General features: G+C 36.0%; 1 protein-coding gene across 11 annotated transcripts in view; it reads left to right on the top strand.

Annotated features, from left to right (window-relative positions):
- The window catches only part of GULP1 (GULP PTB domain containing engulfment adaptor 1), a 287,882-nt gene that overhangs the window by 93,178 nt on the left and 169,786 nt on the right, over positions 1–24,918 (top strand). For 3 of the 11 annotated variants that reach the window (XM_036881605.2, XM_057503783.1, XM_057503782.1), the window contains exon 2: positions 43–146. The exons of the other annotated variants lie outside the window; for them this stretch is intronic. The gene's annotated coding sequence lies outside the window, so the exon portion shown is untranslated. The remainder of the gene's footprint in view (positions 1–42; positions 147–24,918) is intronic. 11 annotated transcript variants of the gene reach the window in all.

The raw sequence follows: 24,918 nt of genomic DNA, 5'->3' as shown, positions 1-24,918 counted from the left end.
TTTTATCTTTAGTTATATGTGATATCTATCTAATATATATAGGAGAGTAAGTGATTGAAGAAAGTGACTGGATGACAACTGTGTGATTGAAACTATCCAAAGTCAAGTGTCTGTATATTCCTTCAACTATATATGAGCATATCCAGGTAAGAATATGTGGTCATTTTTTTATATACTTTCCACCATTTGGAAAAAAGATTTGAAACTATAAAATATATTCTTTTTGTACTAAGCATTAAAAAATATAATTTTATTATAGGAAATGGTAAAATTCATAAAAGCAAAATAAAAATTTAAATCATAAAAGACAGTTTTCTAAAAGTAACTTGTGCTGCCATTTTGTTTTATATCATTTGATTTTATTTTTATTCATTTTCCCTTTAAACAAAGTTGGGATAATATATGTAATGTTTGTTGAATTTCTTTATTTTTTTTATAACAAATCTATTTTGCTCTATTTGAGACTACAAATTAATGTTTCATATTTTCCACTGTATATGTTAATATAAGTGATTTAAACACATTTTTATATTGTGTCTATTATTCAGAGAATATCCTATAGATAAGTTGATATATATATCATTTTACATTAGTAGAGTTACAAAAATTAGCATCACTGACTCAAAGGCTATATATTTTAGAAGTTTTTATGTTTATTGCTAAATTTACCTCCAGAAGGTGGTGGTGAGTTGCAGTTTTCTTTAGCCAATTTTGAAAATGTTTGTCGAACTCTTGACTTACATTTTTTCATTGAAGGAATTTCCCTGACAAAATTTAGTTTATGTTGAAGAAAGAATTCAAAAGTAAGATTCTAAATTTTGCTTGCAAGCAGTAGTGTACTCTACTCACATATATTCAACCAATATATCCCTTACATAAATGAAGTCTAGATGAAAGTGAATATTATATATGTATAATTTTCCACACTGTCTAAAAATACATTTATAAGTGATAGCAAGTATACATTTTTTATACAATTAATATTTATTGAAAACATTATTGCACTAAGTCTAAACACTGTGATGATTTGAGAGATGGTAGTGGTGATTGGTAGAGATGGTACAGAGGATGGTACAGGAATAATTTCTTGCCTCTTCTAATTTTCAATGAACTATGGCAAGATAAGAAACATATTTCAGTACCTTAGGTACAGGTAGGATGTGCTAAGTGCCAAGAAAGAAGTAAAAGAAAAGAGGTCACTGAGATCATTCTTTCGGCCTGGGAACTGAAGGACACTTCACAAATGAGAGAACAGTTCAGCTGTGCTTTTTAGGGAAGGTAGAACTTCAGCAGGCAAACATTTAAATGCAGGGACAAGTTGGAGCAAAGACACAGAACTGAGAAAACACAAGGGTTATTTAGGAATTTGGGAAGATAGGGTAAATATAGCAAAGTAGTGGGAAATATTTTTGCTTTTAATTCCTATACTGAGGCATTTATGTCTCATCATTATATGATGAGGGACAATTGCAGGGGAGTTTCATGTTCTTTAAGAAGCTTAATCTAGAAGTGATATGTGTTAGACTAATGAAGAGAGAGCAAACCTGAAGGCAGTGGGAATAATGGTAAGCTTTTCCTTTCATTTGTATGGGCATCTGCTAATCACTTGCTATTTGCCAGGCACTATTGTTAGAAACTATAGGAAAAAAAGGTAAAGACAACACAATCCTCACTCCTGAGGAGCTTACACTGTAGTGGATGGCATATGCCTGACAAATGGCTACAGTGCACCATGACTGTATAATGATTGAGTTGTATTCAAGGGTAGACTGGTTGGTAACTAATAATGCTGAGGTGCAGGTACTGGATTATCAACTGATGAGGTTTTCCCAGAGATACCAAGTCTGATCACAGTTACCAAAGAAGCAGTATTTCTAAACTTTGCAAGAATTCAAATAAGAAACAATTCAAACCTTCATCTAGGGTGAGAGTAATATAAATAAAAAACAGTAACAAGGAGTGGCAGAAGTGGTGGGAAGTTAAGGAGAATATCTTTTAGACAAGAAGAGTGTGTTGAAGACATTAACAGAAACAGGGAAAATAAAGCAAAAGTGGAATTCTCATGTAGGGAAAATAATAGGTTTGGTTTTGAGCACTGAGGAGCCTTCTGCCTATCCTCTCGTACAGTGTTTTGATCATGCTTTTGCTAGATAAGTATTTGCTCATAGCATTTTTAAGTTTTATTGCAATTCCTTGTGTAATTGAGGATTCATGTATTTAGTATTATAGTGGTTTGCATTTCTTTAAAATGAAAGTGCAAATAAAAATAAGACAACTTAAAACCAAATAAAACATATAAAGTATGAAGTAAGGATCTGATCTGATTCATAACCACTATATATATATAATTTAACTTTAGCCTTTCCAGCAATCATGAAGTCAGATTTATGTTCTTGCCCTAAGAGCTTAAATAAATTTATTATAGGAGTCTTTGTGTGATGAATGGAGAGGTAAAGTGTTCTTACCACTTAAAGGTGCCTTAAATTTCGCACTGTTGAAAGGGAATGGAACTTTGCTAATACATACTTATAAGTAAGTTTGTGGGAGTTAAGAATTGAACATCTCCAGGGAGTCTTTCCTGACTTTTAGCACCCGGACCAGATCCTTCTCCTATGTAGTATGTACCTTAACACCATGTACATGCTTCTGTCCTACTAGACATTCTAGTCTTGCCTATCATTCCCTGAGACTATAAGATTCTTAAAGATTAGGTCATCACTTACCATTTCAGATGTTGCAGTCAAGCTGTCGGCTGAAGCCACAGCCATTTCACAGCTCAGCCGGGGCTGAAGGGTCTGCTTCAGAGTCAGCTGTGGAGGGTTTCTCTCTATAGGGCTGCCTCATGCTGTGGATGCTAGCTGCGCCTGAGACAACAATCCAAGAGAGAGCAAAAGTGAGGACCGTGCTGGGAGCCGCATTCCTTCATAACCAAATCTAGGAAGTCATTCCATCTGTAGGGAGTTGAGTGATGGCCTCCAAAAACATATTTTTTAGTCCAAACCTGTGGTACCTGTGAATGTGACATAATGTGGAAAGTCTTTGGAGATGTAATTAACTTAAGGATCTTGTGTGCCAGCATCCTGGCTTAACTAGATGAGCCCTAAATCCAGTGACACCTGCCCACATGAGGTACACCCAGAGGGAAGACCCTGTGCAGAAGGCAGGGAGTGTGTGGTGCAGCTGGGAGCCTCCAGAAGCTGCGTGTGGCAAGGAGCTCTCGAGGAAAGGCTCCGGGAAGTCTCCCTCAGAGCCCTTAGGGGAAGTGTGGCCTTCCTGACCTTGATTTCAGACTTCTGCTCTCCAGAACTATAATAGAATAACTTTCTGTTGTTTTAAGTCATCTGCTTTATGGTACTTTGTTTGGACAACCACAGGAAACTGACATTCCACCACTTCTGCAGTCTTCTGTATTTTAAAAATAAGTCATAGGTCCAGCCCATACTCAAGGGCAGAGATCACTAAAGGGTACGAACACCAGGAGGAGAGACCTTCAGGAGCCTCTCAGAGGCTGCCTCCTCCATGAGACTTCTGCACACCTCCATTTGTATGCCATACCTGACTCAGCTAGGTCAGACATTAGAATCATTATCTCACATTACCTTGATTTTTTGTTTGTGTTTCCTACCTTTCTGATTACAATTACTATTCACTTGGTTAATCAAATGGGAAAATCTGCAGTTTGCATTCTCTTCTTTCTTAATACCAATAACCTTTAAAACTGATTAACCAGTCTTTTTCATTCAGTTCCTTAAGTTTTTATCATTTATGTCTCCCCTTTCAATCTCTCTTCTAACTCTTCACAGGCTTCTATTATCTCTTTACAAAAATAGCAGAATAGTCCCTAAGCAGTCAAACTGTTTCTGAGCTTTTCCTCTTTAAATCTTTCCCTGAAAAATGACTTTTGAAAACCCAAATGGGATTATGTCATCCTCTGGATGTAACAACCTCAGGAAATAGAAGACCCCTGAGATCTGGATTTTGACTTCCTAAAACTCAAGCTTCACCTTCAACAGTTCTTTAATATAGATCTATAAACTAATATAAAATTTTCCAAATATATTATGTTCTTTCATTTTTGCTTACCTTTGGCCTTGGTTCTCTTTCTCCAGTAATCAAATAGGTGTTTGTTTTTGCATCTAGCAGAACGTCTAATATAATGACAACATGAACTAATGTCAAAGATGAATGAGTTGAAGAGAGGAGAAGAAGCTTAAAATATCAGTGAAATGGCTATCTTTACAGATTAGCCTAGGACAGAAACAAATGAAAGAGAAAGGGAGATAAATGATGGACTCATCATGCAGCAAGACCAGGAAATTCAGGGGCAGGGTAAAGGGCAGATGCATGTTCACTGTAAATGTGCAGAAGCTGAAGGTCAAGAAAATGTGACATACAGAGAAAGTTTTACTTTTGAGACCATGAATGAAGTTAAGATTCAAATGTGACTACAATGTGGTTTTAAGTTTTTAGAGTATTAAAAGATATGTCCTCATGGACATTATAAAACATTAGGCAGAAAGTATGAGGAAGATGATACAGCTGTTCAAGATAGTGAGGAGTAGAATGACTAGATGACAAAAATGTGATGCAATGCTAAGTAGCAGAAAGGAACTAGAAGTGTAGTTTCTCTTGCCCCCTTCTGTTCTAATAAGTAAGACTAATAGCACTCTTGGCTGACGAGAGTCTCTAGGGATATCTCTCAATGGAGAATAAATTAAAATCCTCTTCAGGAAGTATATTATGCTTTATCAGCATTCAATTACAAAATAAAATAACTTCTTAGCATTTGAAGAAATTGATAAAAGGCACTCTGCCTCCACTGATCTTTGTTGTATGTTTAAAACTTCAGTATATCTATGTAAATGATACTTCTGTTCTAATAGATGATATTCAGAGTAATCTCTACTTCTGTGATACTAACATTAGTTTTCATTTAATGAAAACATTTAAAGGAAAAGATGTTCTGTGTATTTATGTAATAAGTAATTGTAATGAATAGCTCTCTCATAAATTTGTTATTTGAGTGAAATAGTGAAACCTGACAAACTGGTTGTTCAACATGTATGTTGGTCTCTATGTTTCAAAGTGATGAACTATGGGCCTTTTAATGTAAACTAATTATTCATGCTATAAGGGTATCATTTATTCTACCAAAGCCTTCACTTTTTGTAACATTCCTTATAAATGTTTTAATTTGCTTTGACAGTGTGATTTACAATGAGAAAATTTAGTGCAGTGAAAAATAAAAAAAAATTAATGATAATTTTTTTTCATAGAGACAGAAATAAGAGAGGGAGAAAAATAGGATTTATAGTAATATGTGCAATATTTGAAGAAGTGAAAGTGGCTATCTCCGAGAAGGAAATTGCCAAATTATGAATTTTAAATTGCATAGTTCATCAGCCTGACAATCCAAACTGGAAACTTTCAAATCATGTGACCATTTGCGAAACAGCACCTATTTTTGCAAGCAGTGTGTAGTCTGTAGTAATCACATCTACATTTGAAGAGTCTCTATCAATTACTGTTCTTAAATTGCAAATAATAGAAACTAGTTCTGAGTAGTTTAAGGAAAAAAGGCATTTTGCTGAAAGTATGAGTTAGTTCATTGAATCAGAAGGTAATCAGGGAGATAGTTCTTAGGAAAAACAGGAGTCAGAGCTTTTTCAGGGATATAGGAAACAGGAAGTGGACAGACTGTGAAGGGTGTGGCCATGGAGCTAAATCTGGGCTAATGGTGTGTTTTAATGCTGCTCTTCCCTCATTCACAAAGGGAGTTTGCATGACTGAGTTTGAATCATTTGCCCTCTGCCAGAAACCATGGCACTTGATTAACAATTCTTTTGAGATTGTGTGACCATGGAGAGGATAGACTCCCAAAAGGAACCTCAAAATTCTGGGACCAGGATAGGCAGTGGCTGGGGGGGCAAGTAAAAACAATAAATGCTGTAAACTTAGAATTGTCATTTGAAAGCCATCAAACTTTAATGGCAATAAAATCTCAAATAACAAAGATTTTACCAGTAAAATTAACATAGATTAAATAATAGTGTTGCTCAGGTTCATCCATTGTTATGAAAATTTATTTGTTCTTTCTTCATATGTATGTTTATTAATTGCCTGTCATGTGCCTGTTGCTGTACCTAGCAGTGAACATAAAACTACAATCATTATAATTAGTCATTGTGTGGCACAGAGCATAGTCTAGTGGGAACTGAAATACAATGAATCCATTGCAGTAAGTCTAAGATGGCAGCTATACTAGTTTCCTAGGGCTATGGTAACAAAGAACTGCAAACTGGCAGCTTGAAACAACAAAACTTCTAGAGGCTAGAAACCTGAAATCAAGAAGATGTAAGTAGGGTCACACTCCCTCCAAAGACTACAGGGGAGGATCCTTCTCTGTTTCTTCTAGCTTCTGATGTCTGGGGAAAATGGAACTTTCTGACCAGGATTCCTGCCTGGCCTTAATAGGTTCCTGTTTGCACATTTATGGGATGTTTTCTCTGGGGGGGTTAAAGGGGCCAGAGTGGCTGGTCTGTCACAGGATTGCTGTTCCATGGTAGGGGTGGAGAGGAAACACCCCTTCTTTTGCCTCTGTTCCAGGTACAATTGGCCAGGTGCCTGCCAGTCACCAGAGACCTGCCCACAGAGTTCCTCCCAGTGTGGGAGGGGGGCAGAGTAGGGCAGCTGAAGAAGGACAGCTTGGGAGCTGAACGAGAGGGGGTGCCAACCAGTGCAAGTGAGGAGAGACTGAGCCCTGAGAATAAATCCCCTTTACTTCCCAACTTCTTGCCTTGTTTAACTTGGTCTCAGCAATTCATACAGAACTTGCTTCAGACAGGGAACTGCTTCTTCCAAAGCTACAGGTGGCTCCTGGTATTCCTGTACTTGGGACAGCATCATGCCAGTCTCAGGCTCTGTCTTCACATGGCCTTCCTCCTTCTGGGTGTTCCTCTGGGTATGTCCTCTCTTCTTGTAAATGTAACAGTTGTTGGATTTAGGGTCTATCCTAAATCCAAAATGATTTTATCTCAAGGTTCTGAGCTAATTATATTTAGGGTCACATTCTGAGGTTCTGAGTGAACATGAGTTTTGGGGAGATGCTGTTTAACCCCCTCTAGGAGGTTGCATACTGTTGGTGCCCCTTCCAGGGTCCCTGGGCTTATACTTGGGGTATGAGAAAAAGGCTCCCTAAAGGAAATGTCTAAATGTGAATGTTCACTTGGAAGGAAGGGGATGTATAGTGGATCCTGCAAGCATTTATGAGGAAGCATAGTTTGTGAAGAACTGACAGCAGTTCAGTGTAGCTGGAGCAGAGAGTACACAGAGCTGGGTGAGAGATGGAGAGGAGAGATGATGGGGAGAAGGTTAATGGGACACCTTTTACCCATCATGAAGGGGGAACATGTAAGGAACTTGACATTATCCTGAGGGGAGTGGAGTGCCACTGCAGGGCATTGAGCAGATGAATGACAACATCAAATTCATGTTTTTTGTTTATATTGTGGATGATGTTGATGGATTTTCAAATGTTGTACCATCCTTGCATCCCTGGGATGAATCCCACTTGGTCATGGTTTATGATCCTTTTGATGTATTTTTGAATTCGGTTTGCTCAATATTTTGTTGAGTATTTTTGCATATACGTGCATCAGGGATATTGGTCTGTAATTTTCTTTTTTGGTGGGGTCTTTGCCTGGTTTTGGTATTAGGGTGATGTTGGCTTCATAGAATGAGTTTGGGAGTATTCCCTCCTCTTCTATTTTTTGGAAAACTTTAAGGAGAATGGGTATTATGTCTTCTCTGTATGTCTGATAAAAATCTGAGGTAAATCCATCTGGCCCAGGGGTTTTGTTCTTGGGTAGTTTATGGGTTACCGCTTCAATTTCGTTGCTGGTAATTACTTTGTTTAGATTTTCTGTTTCTTTCTGGGTCAGTCTTGGAAGGTTGTATTTTTCTAGGAAGTTGTCCATTTCTTCTAGGTTTTCCAGCTTGTTAGCATATAGGTTTTCATAGTATTCTCTAATACTTTGTATTTCTGTGGGGTCCGTGGTGATTTTTCCTATCTCATTTCTGATTCTGTTGATGTGTGTTGATACTCTTTTTCTCTTAATAAGTCTGGCTAGAGGCTTATCTATTTTGTTCATTTTCTCAAAGAACCAGCTCTTGGTTTCATTGATTTTTTTCTATTGTTTTATTCTTCTCAATTTTATTTATTTCTTCTCTGATCTTTATTATGTCCCTCCTTCTGCTGACTTTAGGCCTCATTTGTTCTTCTTATTTTCCAATCTCATTAATTGTGATGTTAGACTATTCATTTGGGATTGTTCTTCCTTCTTTAAATATGCTTGGATTGCTATATACTTTCCTCTTAAGACTGCTTTCGCTGTGTCCCACAGAAGTTGGGGCTTTGTGTTGTTGTTGTCATTTGTTTCCGTATATTGCTTGATCTCTATTTTAATTTGTTCATTGATCCACTGATTATTTAGGAGCATGTTGTTAAGCCTCCATTTGTTTCTGAGCCTTTTTGCTTTCTTTGTACAATTTATTTTTAGTTTTTTACCTTTGTGGTCTGAAAAGTTGTTTGATAGGATTTCAATCTTTTTGAATTTACTGAGGCTCTTTTTGTGGCCTAGTATGTGCTCTATTCTGGAGAAAGTTCTATGTACACTTGAGAAGAATGTGTATCCTGTTGCTTTTGGATGTAGAGTTCTATAAATGTCTATTAGGGCCATCTGTTCTAGTGTGTTGTTCAGTGCCTCTGTGTCCTTACTTATTTTCTTTACGGTTGATCTATCCTTTGGAGTAAGTGGTGTGTTGAAGTCTCCTAGAATGAATGCATTGCCGTCTATTTCCCCCTTTAGTTCTGTTAGTATTTGTTTCACATATGCTGGTGCTCCTTTGTTGGGTGCATATATATTTAGAATGGTTATATCCTCTTGTTGGACTGAGCCCTTTATCATTATGTAGTGTCCTTCTTTATCTCTTGTTACTTTCTTTGTTTTGAAGTCTATTTTGTCTGATACTAGTACTGCAACACCTGCTTTTTTCTCCTTGTTGTTTGCATGAAATATCTTTTTCCATCCTTTGACCTTTAGTCTGTGCTTGTCTTTGGGCTTGAGGTGAGTCTCTTGTAAGCAGCATATAGATGGGTCTTGCTTTTTTATCCATTCTATTACTCTGTGTCTTTTGATTGGTGCATTCAGTCCATTTACATTTAGGGTGAGTATTGAAAGATATGTACTTATTGCCATTGCAGGCTTTAGATTCTTGGTTACCAAAGGTTCAAGGTTAGTTTCCATACTATCTTACTGTCTAACTTAACTCGCTTATTGAACTATTATAAACAGAGTCTGATGATTCTTTATTTCTCTCCCTTCTTATTCCTCCCCCTCCATTCTTTATATGTTGGGAGTTTTATTCTGTGCTCTTTCGTGTTTCCTTTGACTGCTTCTGTGGGTAGTTGATTATAGTTTTTGCCTTTAGTTAGTATTTAGTTGGTCTGATTTCTTTACTGTGATTTTATTTTCTCTGGTGACACCTATTTAGCCTTAGGAGTGCTCCCATCTAGAGCAGTCCCTGTAAAAGACCTTGTAGAGGTGGTTTGTAGGAGGCAAATTCCCTCAACTTTTGCTTGTCTGAGAATTGTTTCATCCCTCCTTCATATTTAAATGATAATTGTGCTGGATACAGTATTCTTTGTTCAAGGCCCTTCTGTTTCATTGCATTAAATATATCATGCCATTCTCTTCTGGCCTGTAAGGTTTCTGTTGAGAAGTCCGATGATAGTCTGATGGGTTTTCCTTTGTAGGTGACCTTTTTCCTCTCTCTAGCTGCCTTTAAAACTCTGTCCTTGTCCTTGATCTTTGCCATTCTAATTATTATGTGTCTTGGTGTTGTCCTCCTTGGGTCCGTTCTGTTGGGAGTTCTGTGTGCTTCCGTGGTCTGAGCGACTATTTTCTCCCCCAGTTTGGGGAAGTTTTCAGCAATTATTTCCTCAAATACACTTTCTGTCCCTTTTTCTGTCTCTTCTTCTTCTGGTGCCCCTATAATGTGGATATTGTTCTGTTTGGATTGGTCACACAGTTCTCTTAATATTCTTTCACTTCTGGAGATCCTTTTATCTCTCTCTGTGTCAGCTTCTATGCGTTCCTGTTCTCTGGTTTCTGTTCCATTAATGGCCTCTTGCATCTCATCCATTCTGCTTTTAAGTCCTTCCAGAGATTGTTTTATTTCTGTAGTCTCCCTCCCTACTTTGTCCGTTAGCTCTTACATTTTTCTCTTCAGCTCCATCAGCATGGTTATGACCTTTATTTTGAATTCTTTTTCAAAATGATACATTAGGTCTATCTCCCCAGGTTCCCACTCGGGGGATGTCTCTGTTAGTCTGGTCTGGATCAAATTCTTCTGCCTTTTCATGGCGATAGAGGTAGTTGTGGGGAGCTGGCACGTGTATCAGCTGGGAGAATGTCCCTTCTTGCCAGTTTGTGGCTTTCCTCTCTTGTGAGAATGGGACCCCTAGCAGCTTGTGCTGGGCAGCTGCCCAGAGACGGGGCCTCTAAGTCTGGCCCAGGCAGCTGTTGTGGGCGTGGCCACTCACAGGCTACTGCTCCTCTATGGCAGGGCCGTGCTGAGGGGGAACAGGTGGGAGGCTGTTTATCACCCTGAGGGGCCTCCAAGCTGTGCTGCTGCCTGGGGTTTAGGACTCCCAGAGTTCCCTGAGATTCCCAGAAGCTGGGCTGAATGTGCTGGGATGCTTCCATCTAGCTGTGAGGCTCCTGTTCCTTTAAGACTTTCAAAGAGCACTCGCTTTTCTTTGTCCCAGGGGCTCCAGCTGCAGGGACCCACTCACAAATTTTACTGTCCCGTTTCCCTAGTATCCAGCACACAAAGCACTGTGTGTCTGCGCTCCTGGTGCGGATGGCTGGGGCTGGGTGTTCAGCAGTCCTGGGATCCCTCTCCCTCCCCGCTCCGACTCCTCTCCTCCTGACAGAGAGCTGAGGTGAGGCGTGTGCTCGGGTCCCGCCGGGCCGCTACTTGTATCTTACTCCCTTCGTGAGGCGCTGGGTTCTCGCAGGTGTAGATGTAGCCTGGCTGTTGTACTGTATCTTCTGGTCTCTGTTAGGAATACTTCTATTTGTTGTATTTTCAAAAATATATATGGTTTTGGGAGGAGATTTCCGGTGCTCTACTCATGCCGCCATCTTGGCTCCTGTCTCTCAAATTCATGTTTTTTCAAACATCATTTTGGGTGCAGTGTGGAAATAAGAAGTGATTAAGCAATGCTGGAGAAAGAAAAGTTAGCCAGGAGACTGCACTAATCCAGATTTTAAATAACGGAGGCTCAGTGAAGGAGATGTGGTGGCAATAAAGAAAAATTAATATAATTCTCATGTATTGTAAAAGTAGAGTTGATTTTGTGTGAATTAGAGACAAAGGATGCTAAGAGAGGAATCAGTATGATGGCCTAGGTTGCTACCTTCTGAGACTTGGATGATGGCTGCATGTGCTGAGATTGGAAAGGTGAGAAAGAGAGAGAAAGATAGACAGATACATGGACACAGAAATATCGACCTGGGAGCAAAACAATGGATTCAGCTTTGGCTGCTGTGGTAGTTCCCAATGAGTATGTTCAAAAGGCAGTTGTCTATGTGGGACAAATGATGTTGAGTAAGGAAATCTTAGTACATAAATGGTAACTTAAATTTGGGGGCATATTTGAGATTGTTTTATATTATTACTATATTCAACAAATAAATATTAAAAATAATGACATTTAGAAACATTATTTCACAGAATAGGAAATAGCCTTTATAAAATGCAAAAAGAACAAAAATGAAAAGAACAAAACTCAAACACACAACTGTATCTACAGTAAGATCTCAACACTGTATATATCTAACTGCCTTTAATGTTAAATAATGAGAGTAAATGAACTTAAATGTTAGCAGTGGCTGTTCTAGGTGACTTTAATTTTATTATTTTAAAATACAATGTGTCCTGTGAGCATATACTACTTTTACAACCAGAAAATAATAAATGTTTTGGCAAGTTTAACACAAAATATGTACCTAAAATAGGGTTTTCATAGCATAATACTTATAAAATAAGAAATTGATTTGAAGGATTAGGTATCTTTTGACTCAGGAAGAAAAGGTGTGAGTAAAGCAGACACTTTATAAAATATCAAAAATATAAATGGGGATATGAATTGTACTTCCTCAGTTTGGTTAAGTAGCCATTTGATAAATTAGGGAAAAATCACTACTTTTGGACATATAGTAGAAAATAAATTTATATTGAAAGCATTTTTCAATTAATTTTGAAAACCATATCAGTGAAATTAACAATTTAATAAAACACAAAAATAGATCCTTCTACGTAAGCTGTGTTCAATAATGCCAGGTTGCCTTATGTAAGGTGATTAGGCATAACATTCCTGTGCAGATTTTACTAATTTCTGTCAGACTGAAGTGGTGTTTAGACTTCTGTAATGCAAAGTTAGAGTTTTAATATTAAATCTGCTTTATATATCCAAGGGTCATGCTGTGAGAAAAGAACATATTTACATGTTCTTCTGTTTTTTTCCACGCAGTTTCAGAATATTAAACATTGAACATTCCTTAACACATACTAGATAATATGATGGTGCAAATAAAAACTTTCTGATCATCTTTAGGCTATTTTGGTTTTTGGTATTACCAAGATATAGCACAGGGTAAAATTAATGCCTCCTAGGAATTTTAATAGAAGGCTGAATGCAGCTAGTCCCTGCAATAGGAAAATTATTTGACACTTACATAAGAAAATCTTTTTCTTCAAATTTTGATAATTGCTTAAATAGCATTGTTTGCTTTGTCTCATTAACAAGATCAACATGGGATGAAATATAAAAATTTTGCTATTTAAGTATAACTCAAAATTCAAGCATACTTTTACTTGCTAATGACTATAAATTTAAAGCAGACCCTATTTCTTTAAAAATAGTTTTGAATATACTCTAGCAATAGATATACTAGAAATAAATTTGTTGGTTAATTTATTTTATAAGGAAATATAAATAATAATTATAACAGAAAAAGGAACATAAATTTATATTTCACTCATTTCAGTGAGGATTTTGATGTTTTCAAAGCAAGTTTACATTCATTACATGATTTAGACTATCCCAGGAATACTTTAAATGACTTGTCCCATGAAAAATTTGACTTAATTAAGACTGTAAGCCTGGAGTTCTGCTAGAAAATCTATCCGCCTGGAATTTATGTGTCTTTTTTCCCCCATTTTTGAATGGAGTTTTCTAAATCTCTGAGTAACAAAAATCCTTAGCAGCATTAATAATAATAATAATTGACAATACTTACATATTGTATAATTTTTTCAGGTACTATTCTAATTTGTCTATACCGATGAACACATTTAATTCTCACAGGGAAGTTCTGAAGTATAGCACTCAGTTTACAGATGAGGAAACAGACACAAAGAGGTAAAAGTTAACTTGCCCAAGGTCAAATCACAGGTAGGTTTAGAACACAGATAGAGCCCTTATTTTATCCAGTACACTTTACTGCATGAAAAAGACATGTATAATAAAAGAAAGTATTTTCATCCAAATATATTAAACACCCTGTCAGTATTCTGTTTTTATCTTCTCATGAAGCAATCTGACATTCAACTTTATGCTAGACATGTTACATATTTCATCTTCTCACATACTTTCAAACCTCCCACCTTCCTCATATTTAATTCATTTCAGTTCTCTTAACTCTGCTCTTACCCTGCCTAATATTCAGTTTTATAGTTTTATTTACATGTTTTCTACTTTGTGTCGTTATAAGAAGATTCTAAGATAAACCTGTTGCTTTGTTTAATTAGATAGCATGAAAACAGCATTTTGAGATATCAAAACATAAGTATAGTACTTCTGTTCCCTAATTTAATGTTAATGCAAACAGCAATAGTAAGTTTTCAGGATAATGAGACTATTAAAAGAACTTTTATATCCTCTTTTGTAATTGGAACTTATACTTAATATTAAATTATATTTTGAGGAGAAAATTATAGAGATTCCATTCCTTATGATACATTGAGCATACACTGTAATATCTCACTTACAATTTCACATCCCTGAACAGAACAGAAAATAAATTTGTATAGTTCAATTCAGAACTGTGCTGGAAAAAAGAGAACTCTTAGTCAAAAAAGTATGAGACAAAAAGTATGAGAAATCCAGAAAAGGATACAGTGTCAGATTTGAGAATGAAGGCACAACTCAAGATATGCACAGGGGAGGATTGTTAACCAAAGGTGGGTGTGGCACCAAGAAAATGGTAGGTTCCAGATTCCTGGAGAAGCCATGAATCCAGGGGTAAGTAACTAGTTGCTTAGTAGGAATACAGCAGAGGAGTAATCAAGCATTCAAACGTCTGGAACCCCATTTATCTTCTTTGGTCCAGACAGTGAGGATGTGAGTTCTCATTAGTGAAGGGTTCAGATGATTAGCAATGAGGAGAATCAGGGAACTCAACTACCAAAGTTGTCCTTTCTTCAATGTGTCCCACTATTCCCCCGCTCTCAGTGAAGATGGGCCACATCACTGATATAACAGTTTATAAAATTAGCAGAATGCAATTAATATATAACAGCAGAGGGTTGTGAAAGATATTGCTTGAATAGAGGAGAATCAAGCAGAAATCAAGTGATTTAGAAGTATGATCATATTCCTTTCACATTTCAACTAGGACAAAGCATAAATGTTGAACTGTTTCAACCTCAAATATCACTGCATATTTAAAATGTAGAAATAGTATTACAAATCAGAATGAAGATGGAAAACACAGGTCATTATGTAGTTTCAAAACAAAACAAGTTACTTGTTGAGAATGCTATCTTTTTACTTGTTTTATGCAATTCTTTCCAAAGTTACAATATAATGTCTAGTTTTTATACATTTGTATATTACATATATTTTTATTTGATCAAATATTTCAACACTAAAACCATAGAAAATATTTAAATCTCAAATAGTGTAATAACCAGAGAGTTAGTAAGTTATTTTCTGGTAAGTGTGGGTTAATAGCCAGAAGAAAACTTTTTTGCCTTTTAGCATTTGAGCATATTGTTGTTAATTCTCACTTCTCAGGGACAATGTAAGCAATGTTAAAGAAAATAAAGTCTTATAAAAAAATAAAGATTTTTATATGCCATAAACTTACACAATGTTGTATGTCAGGTATATCTCAAAAATAAATTTTACAATAGTGTTGAATGCTAAGGAGTAAACAATGTATCTTTTCATCTCCACCCAACCCTCATTTCAGAAATAAGTTGAATCCACTTTAAAAAGTAGTAAATGGCACTTCAGTTTGTCAGGCTTTTATAATTAATGGATATTTATTCTGGAAATAGAAAGCTGGATACATGTGTCTATCTGTCTAGTAGTGTATAAAGAATACTTTTCCTCTTTTTGCTCTTTGGAAGTTTCTAAATAGTAACAAAATATTTTTGTTGTTTTTATTCCAAGGTTTATACTGTACATTTTTAGTTTTTAATACTGCCTTGTTTCTCTTTTTATTGCCCAACCTACCTGTAATGTTATTTGTCTACTTAACCTCTTATTCCCAAGACTAACAGATTCCCAGTCATATTCTTAATATTTTGCTACAGACAAGCCCTTTAACTTAGTGGTGAAGAGGTGCTGAGCATTTTTTTTTCTTTATCCACAATAGCAGTAAGTATAATGCTGAGGCAGCTCAGAATCTTTCAGATTCCCTTCTTCTTTCCAACTTGCAGAAAAATTAGTTCATCAATATTTTTATAGTACAGAATTATGTTATTTCAGTAACAAGTAGGTATGCATTGGTATGATGGTGGAATAAAGACAATAATATATATTACTTAACACATATTTTAAAATCCCACTTATTTAGTGCCTGGTTTGTCTTTGATACTGTTGTAATTGGTACTTTTGTATGTTGTGTATGGGAACTCATTTTCTTATTGAAAAATAACTCAGTATAAAAGAAACTTAATCTGTTTATTGTGTAGATGGGGAAACTAAGATCCAAAAGAATTAAGTGACTTGCTCAAATATACTCAGCAGACATAACAGTGAAGACACACAGTTCTGCTCAGGCCCTTCTGACTAAAAATTGGTCATTCTTTCACAATACTTCCTAATAAACATTTCTAATGATGCATATTGCTGATATTATCAGAAAAAGAATGAGATACATAAGTGTGCAGTTTAAGCTGTGGCTTCTTTCTCTACTTTGCCTCAAGGTCTCAAGGGTTATCTTAGACTGTAGATAGTGGCATTTGAGGACATTTTTCCTGCCTCCATAGGCAGGTGCTAGGAGTTGCTGGAATTGTTGGTTTCGGTGTGCACCTGTGCTACCTAGTCCTGACCTGAGATTATAGTCATTCATTAACTCTTTCATTCTACAAAGATTTCTTGAGCAGCTACTATGTACCTGGCAATATTCTAGGTAGAGTAGGACAGAAGTCACTAACCTCCTGAGGCTTACTTTCCAGTGTGAGGGCATTGTTGCAGCCGCCTCTTCTTCAATTTCCATGACCTAGAATTAAGGAACTCCTTTCAAAATAGAACCTTTCATTTTGTTTTATTCACATTTTTTAAATAAAGTAATAGAAAATGCAATAAAATTATTAAATTACAGTGCATTTACTGTTCCTCAGACAAATCTAACCAACCTGTAGAAATTATTGGCTTTCAGGTCGTACCACCATTTTATAACTTGAAATTGCCATTCAAGTACAAAAGAGCATGTATTCAGAACAAGAACAATCCCACAGAGGTGTCCATGTACAAGGTGTGTGGAAGAATGGACTGTGTGACATGGACCTCTATGTATAGCTTTTTTGTTTAACTAGCAATCCCTTTTTACTCATACTCATAGTCCAGAGCAGCTAGGCCCTTCTCTCTGGGTTTTGTACTTCATCCCTTACTTCAAACATGCATCTTCCTGAATGCCTCTAGTTTCACAAATGTCCATTCCTGCTCACTGTAGGATGGTCTCTTCATGTTGCCAGAACACATATATTAAGGATATTGTTTGAAGTCTCTCTGAGAGGTTACTCATAGATCAGTGCCTTAAGCATCATATTTCTGTATCCATAGAGTATTCTTGATTACATTTTTTGAGCTGTTTCTTGCTATTTTTTATAGAATTAGCCAATTGTGTTAAAATGTTGGCTACTTTAATGCCTGTGGTCTCTTGATGTTTTAGCTAATAGATCTGCAACTGTGTATTAGAGTATCATCTACAGATTTTCTCTAGAACTCAAGTCAGAGGGTTGCTGGCTTGAATTATGGAATTGCTGCTGGTTTGAGAAAAAACATCAATTTATGTGCAAGATGTTAATTTGCATGATTCAGTGATTCTTCCCTAATACTCCTGAGGTATTTTGTTTCTGTTTTTTTGTCTCAGAATAATATGTACTCTCTCCTCAACCCCCTAACAAATACAGACTTAGGTTAAATACTCTGATGCTGTGATATTTAAATATTTAAATATTTCATACTTACAATGTTACAACAAAATTTTCAGTCTGCCTTATAAGCAAATTATGTCTATTTTTTTATCTTCTTTTTAGTGCTTCTTAGAGTTGACTCTGATTATCATTTATCTTTCTTCTGCAGTGTTTCCACATTGTTAGAACAGGACTTATGTAACCTAATTTTATAAGAAAATTGTGAAGATTTAGCAAAACCCAATTAAATATTACATGATTCTTTTTCATCCTTAATACATATTTTATTACAACTCCTTTCTTTTTTAACTGATAATTAACTCAATTCTACATTTAAATGCAGGATTAACCCAATTCTACATCACTTACTTCATCCTTCACTTTGGAATCTTTGGATAGGTTTCCAAACACCTTTCAGTTTTTATGAAGGACTTGAGTCAGTTTAATAATTATCTAAAATTGGATCTAGACAGATAAGGAAAATTATTTTGACTGGAAGATGTATATCTGTTTCCTAGAACTCTGTCAATTATTCCAGATCCACCTGGTCATCACACTGCTGCTAAAGCCATAATTCTATGATCACTTTGCCTGCCTTTCTACCCACTTCAGATATTGTCCTGTCCCTTAAACTTCTTGAATGTAATGCATTGACATCCTTCCATTCTCAGAGGCAACCTGTGTTTCCCTACTATCATATTTTGCCTGACCTACAATAACAGCAGTTTAACTCTTTTTTAAGTGTCCACTTCAAAAACATGCACATAATTAACATTTAAATTTACATGCAGATTTAATATCAGCCAGCTTTAGTTGTTTCCCCATTGCAAGGCTTAACTTGCACAACAGGTTTCTTCAGCTTCTTCTCTTCAGTTGCACCTATTGTCCCTCCTTCCCCTTTACTTTTCATCCATTGGTCTATTTTCACTTCTTTGGAAGCCATGTTTTCACCCCTTCAGATTGTCGCACATCACATTCCTTCTGCTTGGTAAGCCTTAGATCTTTTAAGTTGTAACATAATTATTACTTCCTCAGAAAAATGTCCGCTTGATTTTTTTTTATACTAATTAAGTTTCTCTTAAATGTCACCATAATTGACACCATATATATATATATATATATGGTGTCTTGTATAATATGTCACCATAGCACCAATAAATGTTATTATATAAGTGCATTATTGTATTTGTTGAGAGTTGTTCCTATTTCAGTTTGCTTGTTAAACACTAAGTTTACTTTAATGCATTAAAATAAATTAGTGTTATTTTATAAGGGAAATGTTTGTAGAGTTATTATTGATTGATTGACTTTTACATGCTTCTTTTTGAGTGACCAGTTTTTTGTTCTGTGTCTACTTTTCCTGAAATCTTTGTCATTTTCTTTGCAAATAAGCTACATGAATATACTTTTAATTAGAATGTGTAACCATTAGACAAATCATTTTTATGACTTATTAGAATGATTCTAGACAGTAGGCACTTACTCTGAATCATAACACTTCAGCAATCTTTACTGGAAAAAAGATAATTTGTGTGTTTCTTGGAGCTCAATTTAGCAAGAACTAAGGAAGGATTTTGAAAGAAAGGATGCCTGCTCTCCCAGAGTGTTCAAAAGCACAATGAAGCTGGAAAGGCTAAATATGTCGGTAGTCTGGCAATTCCTCTGAGAGAGAAGAGAGTTCAACACTATTAATCATTAAAAGAAGTTTGCGTAATATGTCGGCTTATGATTTTGTGCTCTTCTAAAATAGTATTTGTGACAGGACGCTGATTTCAATTTCTGTGTTACTGAATATGTAAATTTTAAAATCACCTAATGACAGAAATAGTTCTGGTCGCTTCAAAAAATAAACTCCATTTAATTACTTTATAATTTCTTAAGTAGAATTAATTTGCATGACTGTTTTATAACTGTAAGTTAACAGGATTCTAAGACAGTGAATAGGTGGTGTCTGAGGGCTCCTTTCAACTCTTTTGTAACAAATTATAAATTTTGATTTTATGGAATAATGTTGCATCAACAGTAAATATATTACCATGTGGGGTAAGTCTTAAGATGTTGGAATGTGGTTTTTAAAGATGACTTTCAGGAGTATTTAAGAACTTAGATAAAGTTCACTTGTCTCATTTTGCAGCCCCAGAATTACTTTACAAAGAATTAAAATTCATAACTATTGATTCATATGATTCTGAGAATTTTCTACATGTAGTCTTTTGGAGCCTCTAGTAGAATAAGAAGTAAATCTAAGGAAATTGTGTATCTCACAGACAAGAGCAAAGGACACATTTTGGGGACTTTTTTGTCTTAAGGATATAGCATGAAGGCTACTATGCTTTCTATATCTCAGGGCAGGCTAGAATGATCTCCGATAAAATCTATTTCATCTAAGTAATAAAGCAACTTTATCTCAGAAGACTGCAGGGCTATATGTATCTGTCTGTGAAATGTATCCCTGATACTGCAAAATTTAATGATAATTCCTGGGAGTTGGCTTTTTGAAGAGTCCCGTGATAATTTGAAGAATGTGACACTCTGCTTCTGTAGCAAATTTCAAAGAAAAGTAAGTTTGGATGAAATGTTAACTTCTGTCCAAATCCTTTGCCAGTGTAGCAGAAATCAGAGAAAAAGTTGCTTGCAATTGAAGAGGGAAAGAATATGCTGTTGATTTACAAGGCCCTTTTCTAGGAATCTTTTGCCTATTCTGTGATTAATTAATAATGAAAAAGGCAGGAAAGATACAATCATCTAGAATGAAGTAGGAATTATGCTTTTAAAAATTTATGATATATATTTTGAATTTATCTTTCCAGTGTTTTTTGCTTTATTTTGTAAGCATTGTTTTCACTCTTTAAAATGAGATTCTTTTGGTGCAGCTTTGTCTTTCTTTTTTCTTTCCCTCCCTTCCTCCCTCCCTCCCTCTTTTTCCCCTTTCTTCTTCTGTTCTTGCTTTGGGTGGGAATAAGGGGGCCCTTTTGGGGTGATGAAAATGTCCTATGATTAGATTATGGTGATGGTTGCACAGCCTTGTAAGTATTCTAAAAACCATTAAATTGTATATTTTAAGTGAGTTAACTCTATAGTTTGTAAATTATAAATCAACTATGGTGTTTTTAAAAAGTGAAATGCCAGCCAGATGTTAACTAAGGTGACTGAAATAACTAAAGTACAAGGACTCTAGCCTAGTCTTATCTCGGTTTGGTTACAATAAATCACAAGTCTAGTCACTCAGTTTCAGGACTCAATTGGTATGTCCTTTCAGTTCTTAACAATCTTGTGCTTTCTAGTCTTGTGATGGAAAAGATGGACTGACAATCAGAAAATTGGCATCAGTAGCAGCTTTAATTCAGCCTGTATCAATCTGTGGGCTTTGTGTCCTACATCCTGGGAAAGGAGACTGTCAGTGATAATTCAGGGACAGGAGTTGACCTTTACGAAGACACGCTACAGGATAGTGAGCACTTGAGTATATATTACTCAACTGAAAGGTGAATAAAAAGCATGCAAAACATTTACTGCATTTAATCAGATATAGTTGGGTAAACATATTTGAACATTTGATTTTGAAGTCTAGTAGGCGTCATTCATTTTCCACTAAATACCAGATCACAATGGTGAAGACTGAGTTTTTTGAAAAAGCAATATTATGTCTGTTTTTGAAAAAGTTTTGGGTGCCTGGAAAATATTCTTTGTCTACATAAGGAAATTTTTCTAAATACTTATCAGTTAAAGTGTATTGCGAAATTGGGACAGTGAGAATCCATGCAATTACAAAATACATGGCATTTTATAAATGCGAGACTTTTGTTTTTATTGTTCTGTCAAAACAGTGTCAACTTGGTTGTTTCTGTTGCCTCATCTCACTCATTAAGACAGGAAATTCCTTTCCCATTATCTCTTATGGCATAATGTGGCTGCTTTTTAAATGACACTTAATGTTACTCTGGGAACACTGGGAGTTTTAAAGCACGCATTATTCAATTGTAAAGAATTGTTGTTTTATTACATTTTTGTTCACACTAGCTAAAATTACCTAATAGTTTCTTTGTCACTCAGTATGAATTAAACACTTGAATATAAGATCTGAAACCACACAATTCTTAGAAGAAAATATATGTAGTAAACTTCTTGGCATAAGTCTTGGTGATGATTCTTTGAATCTGACACCTAAAGCAAAAATAAACAGGTGATACTACATCTAACTAAAATGATGCACAGAAAAGGAAACCATCAACAAAATGAACAGGGAACTTACTCAATGGGAGAAGATATTTCAAATCATGTCTCTGATAAGGGGCTAGTATCCAAACTATATAAATAATCCATATAACTCAAAAGCAAAAAACAGACAACCTGAGTAAAAAATAGGGAGATCTGAATAGATGTTTTTCCAAAGAAGACTTAGAGAATGCCAACAGGTACATGAAAGGATGCTGTACATCATTAATCATCAGGGAAATATAAATCTAAACCACAATGAAATATCACCTACCACCAACTAGAATGGCAGTTATTAAAAGGGTAAAAAAGGGAACCCTTGTGCACTGTTGGTGAGAATGTAAATTGGTACAGCTACTAGGCACAGTTGGATGTCCCTCAAAAAATTAAAAACAGAACCAGCAGGTAATCTAGCAATTTCATATAAATATTTACACAAAGAAAACAAAAACAGTATCTCAGAAAGAAAGACATATTTGTCCATCATTGCAGCATTATTTAAAATAGCCAAGATATGTAAACAACCCAAGTCTCTATGGATGGAAAACTTATGAAACTATGGTGTGTATATATATATATACCATATATATAATGGAATATTATTGAGCCATAAAAAAGATTGACATTTTGCCCTTTATGACATCATGGATGGACCTCGAGAGCATTATGCTTGGTGAAATAAGTCAGACAGAGAAAGAAAATAACTGTATGATCTCTTTTATATGTGGAATCAAAAAAAAAACAAGTATATAGATACAGAGAATAGATTGGTGGTTACCAGATGGGGGATAGGAGGAATGTGTGGAGGGGGTCAAAAGGAACAATGGAGTAGAAAAGCAAGTAAATAAATACACAAGTTGAATAGGTAATTTAAATAAAATATCATTAGTTAATACTAAACTTCAGGCAGAAATTGGGTTTAAAAGTGTTCCTTTTATTTTATTAAAAAAAAATTATTTTAACTTTCCTGAGAGTACATTTTTTTTCTTTCCCAAGCCTTTTCAAGGACACATAGGTTACAGGATGTAATGAAATACTCTTTCCTATTTTATAACAACTCACAAGACTGGTGGAGGTTCTCTGTGCCAGTGCTAAGTAGAGGCACTAACCCTATATGGCACTATTTATTACCCTGCTGCTTCAGTTTTCCTGAACTCCTCAAACATCTCTTTGAACTCCTTTCTGAGACATACTGTCTAGAAGGTGGAATTGGCGTTGAATCAGGTAGATATTTGGGTTAATCTTTAACACTGCATAATCTGCTCTTCAAAAGTCAACCAAGGATGGCTTCCTTTCTTTTGCTGTTTCCAGCTTATTCCTTGCTTCTGAGGATAAAAGAAAAGTCAGGTTCTACCAGCTGAGAGGGAAATTTTGAGAAACTCTGTGTTTGGTAATAACTGTACCCTGCTTTTCTACAGCACTACACTGAAAAAGTCCAGTTAAGGTATTGATATTACTTATCCTATTTTAAAGATGTAGAAATGTCTTTATTCATTTAAAACCGTTGCATGTGTTTGGAGGAAAAACTTATTCCAACTCTATGGTATTAATGAAAGAAATTAAATTCCAGACAATATATGATTTTTCCTAAGCCATATAAATCCTGATAGTGAGAATTAGAACTTGTTTTTATCTAGCTTAAGTTAGTGTTCTTTCTGATGCATGATGATAACATACATATGCTTTTTCTTCATTATTTTTAAATAAAACAGTAGATGCTTCTAGAGATTCCATGATTATGACCTGATTGCATTTTAACAATACTGTATCCTTTGAAAACATAGTCTTTTAAAAAAAGATTCTGAGAAACCATTATTTTAAATTTTAAAAATGTGATCTAAAAACGAATTTTCTAAGCTAATCACTATTTTCTAAGCTCCTTATAATTTTAGTAACTTAAAAGTCAGTTAAAAGTTTTATTGTGAAAGATTTCACACATCAAAAAAATTTTCAGTGACTTAACAGAAATAAAAATGCTCATTAATAAATAGCATTTTTAAATGGATGAGTTGAATTGAAAATGGCACTTAAAATTGATTTCTTTTCTATCTTATTTTCAGACTTCTATGTTTCTATTTAAAAAATGTTTGTATGCATATATGTACGTGTGTGTGTGTGTGTGTGTGTGTTTGAATTTCAATCTTAATATAAACCTTCTTTAAAATCAAGTAAAGGTGGAGCCAAGATGGCAGCATGAATAGGACAGTGGGAATCTCTTCCCAAAAACATATATTTTTGAAAATACAACAAATAAAACTATCCCTAAAAGAGAGACCAGAAGACACAGGACAACAGCCAGACTACATCCACACCCGTGAGAACCCAGTGCCTCGTGAAGGGGGTAAGATACAAGCCCCAGCCCGGCGGGACCTGAGCACACCTGACCCCAGCTCCTGGCAAGAGGAGAGGAGTCAGAGCGGGGAGGGAGAGGGAGCCCAGGGCTGCTAAACACCCAGCCCTAGCCATCCGCACCCAGAGTGCAGATACACAGTGCAAGGAGCACAGAAAACGAGCGAAACGGGACAGTAAAAACCTGTGAGCGGGTCCCTGCAGCCGGCGCCCCTGGGACAAAGAAAAGCAAGTGTTTTTTGAAATTCTTAAGGGGACAGAGACCCCACAGCTGGAAGGAAGCATCCCGGGACACATAGCCAAGCAGCTGGGAATCCCGGGCAACTCCGGGCGCACTAACCACCTGGGCAGCAGCTATGAGACCCATCACGGTGATAAACAGCCCGCTGCCCGTTCCCCCTCCAGCGTGGCCCTGCCATAGCAGAGTAGCAGCCTGAGGCTGGCCACGCCCACAGCAAGGGAGCTTCCTCCATAGCGGCCGGGCAAGAAACAGAGGTCCAGTCTATGTGCAACTGCCCAACACAAGCTGCTAGGGATCGCCGTTGTCCCAGTAAAAGAAGGTCAGGAGGAAGTGGAAAGGGTCTTGGTTCTCCCAGCTGACAAGACGAGTCAACAGCATATCACTGCATCTATCAACATGAAAAGGCAAAAAAAAATTGATCCAGACCAGACTAATCCAGACATCCTCCCCTGAGAAGGAATCTGGGGAGATAGATTTAACCAATCTACCTGAAAAAGAATTCAAAACAAAAGTCATAACCATGCTGATGGACTTGCAGAGAAATATGCAAGAACTAAGGAGGGAGAATACAGAAATAAAACAATCTCTGGAAGGACTACAAAGCAGAATGGACGAGA

The sequence above is a fragment of the Manis pentadactyla genome, chromosome 6 (assembly GCF_030020395.1).
Source record: "Manis pentadactyla isolate mManPen7 chromosome 6, mManPen7.hap1, whole genome shotgun sequence".
Taxonomy (NCBI): domain Eukaryota; kingdom Metazoa; phylum Chordata; class Mammalia; order Pholidota; family Manidae; genus Manis; species Manis pentadactyla.
This window is presented reverse-complemented; position numbering and strand designations above follow the sequence as displayed.